The sequence below is a fragment of the Berghia stephanieae genome, chromosome 8 (genome assembly GCF_034508935.2).
Source record: "Berghia stephanieae isolate SIO BIC M18660-M18661 chromosome 8, UCSD_Bste_1.3, whole genome shotgun sequence".
Lineage (NCBI taxonomy): Eukaryota > Metazoa > Mollusca > Gastropoda > Nudibranchia > Aeolidiidae > Berghia > Berghia stephanieae.
The window spans coordinates 7,777,347-7,779,846 of NC_088367.1; the positions used below are offsets into that span (position 1 = coordinate 7,777,347).

Here is a 2,500-nt window from a genome sequence, read left to right on the forward strand (position 1 = left end):
CGAGTCCCACTTTAGTGGGCAAACAGTTGAGTTCCCCTTGGAAATGGCTCATTAGTCACATTCTCTCACAGTACCCAGGTGTAAAATGAAGTCCCAGGTTTGAGAGTTTTTGCCAAGATGAGGGACATTTAAATCGATCGATATTTGAAGGGCGAGTTTTCTGGCCAAATTTTATAAATACGCGTCTTTCCAGAGGCCGGTGGTTCGGCTATGTGGTCTTGTGGTATGACCTTCGCTTTCGGATCGGAAGGTCCTGGGTTCGAGCCTCGCGCTCGGCGCATAGTTGAGTCCTTGGAAAAGGCTCTTTACTCACATTCTCTCACCGTACTCAGGTGTAAAATGAGTATCAGGCCGTTAACAGCGTTGTCTTTGTCCGAAAAATTGTAATATCGCCAAACAGGCGTCATGTCCCGTCCTACATGTTAAATGTTGCTGTTGACCATGGACCCCTTGTAAAGCGCTTTGAGCACATTTGGTGGATATTGCTCTATATAAAAGCTCAACATTAACGATAAGATAAATGCCCTATTCGTCAACTATAGAACAGTAAAGTCTGCTGCCCCAAACGTAAACAAAGGTCGAGAAGCACATGGCAAACCACATGTTCCTGTCTTGACAGCTCACGTTCCAATGTCAATAATAGAAAGAAAATAACCTTTAAAATTTGGCTGTTAGGTGGCAAAAGAAACACATATTCATAAATACTCGATCATGTATCAAATAATGTCTAGATATGGATATTTTATGGAACAAAAGGTAAAATTTATCAAAAATTACAGTCTATCTATTTTTAGACCAGAGCAAATTATTGCGCTGGTGTGAACAAAACGAGAATTATTCGGAGCCTGATTTTCAGAATAATTTAGTCTTATATTATTATTTCTGCAACTGTTAGATTTTATGTAAACATATTTTCAATACTGAAAGTGTATTGCCTACAACTCAAACTACAAAATTGGGAGACCTATATTGTGCGTAAATTTTTCCGGTCCCTAACGGAAATCACTAGCAACTTGTTATTGTTTACGTTTGGGGCAGCAACTTTACTGTTCTATAGGGAATGAGATTAGTGGAAGAGTAGTGTCCCTTGATTGGACGTCACCCATAGTCTGTGACGTCACCGGCGGGAAAGTTATTAGAGAGAGAACGTCATGTTGGTTGTGCGCATGCGTCTCTCGTCCTCGTCTTGAGAATGGGCATGATCTATATTAACTTTCCATGTGCTCGAGGTCATTGGTCACATTGCAAAATGTGCTCAAATTGACCCACATAATGAAAAGTATTCACAGCTTTTGAAATATCTAGAATCACGATTGGTCATTTTGTTCAGTTTGACACATGTGTATGTTTACAACTTTCATAAACAAAGCTGCTTGTTTACATTTGTCCAGAAATGTCCAATCGTTGGACAGCAACAAATCATGTGATTGATGACTCGGTTGGACGAAAACGTGAATATAGATCGCTCCCATTATGGTCACTGAGGAGGGGGGGGGGGGGGTGAGGGGGGGGGGTGAGGGGGGGGGGGGGCTTTGAATGTGATAATGTGAAATGTCATTGAGTCTAAACTTCTTTATCCATGTAATTTTTGTACAGTAAAACCTTTCAAAGGAACGGCAGTTTTCAAACACAAGAGGTACATAATCAAAATGATATAATTATTAATTTGTCCTCTCCACTCTGACTGAGTTCTTGGTTGTGAGCAATCTATTAATAGTATTGCTATTCACCTCATGCCAAGAAAAAAAATTCCACGCTTCGCCTCTCTGGAGAAATACTTGAAAAATGTTCATCATTGTGACAAAATTGCATGTTTAATCCATATTGTTATAATTTTTTTTTATGAATGTAGAAATCTTAACAGGAAGCTACGCCTCTGGCTTTCAACTATTAAATTATAACAATTGTTTATGTCAAGTGTATATAAAGTGTACAATTTGCTGTGTTATTTTGGACCCAGGGTGGCAATGCCAGTGAGTAGTGTCGTGGCCTTCGTAAAGTTATGGCCTGATACTGACCAAAAGATGACGTCACAATGCCAGTCTTTTGCCACAAAAGAAAACAAATCGTGAGTTGTATTCAATAGTTCAACCAATGAAATAATTTGTTTCCATGAGCTCTACTAACGACAACTCACTAGGCGGTGCAAAAGACCAAATAATGACGTCAAACTGCCAGTCCTTTTGGATTTCAGTGTCAGGCTATAGATAGTATGCAGATGACGTCACTCAGGCCTTTGTTATTGTTTTTGCCATCCGCGTTTGTGAGTTGTTCTCACTAAACTGTATTAACCAGACTATAAAAGTTCATGGTTACACATAGTTTGTGTGTTGGTCCGTTATACTTCCGGATGGCAATGTTGTGAACTCCTTGGCCAAGCGCATTCTATCTATAACATAACGATGACTACGGAAGTGTACATGAATCACGTGAAAAGTAAACCCCTGGTCAAGCCCGTGGAGAGTTCAGTGATCGTCATTACAACATAATTCACTGTGTA

General features: G+C 39.8%; 1 protein-coding gene across 1 annotated transcript in view; it reads left to right on the forward strand.

The window, feature by feature from the left end:
* LOC144978109 (atrial natriuretic peptide receptor 1-like) overlaps positions 1-2,500 on the forward strand; it is a 34,094-nt gene that overhangs the window by 557 nt on the left and 31,037 nt on the right. The gene's annotated exons all lie outside the window — the stretch shown is intronic.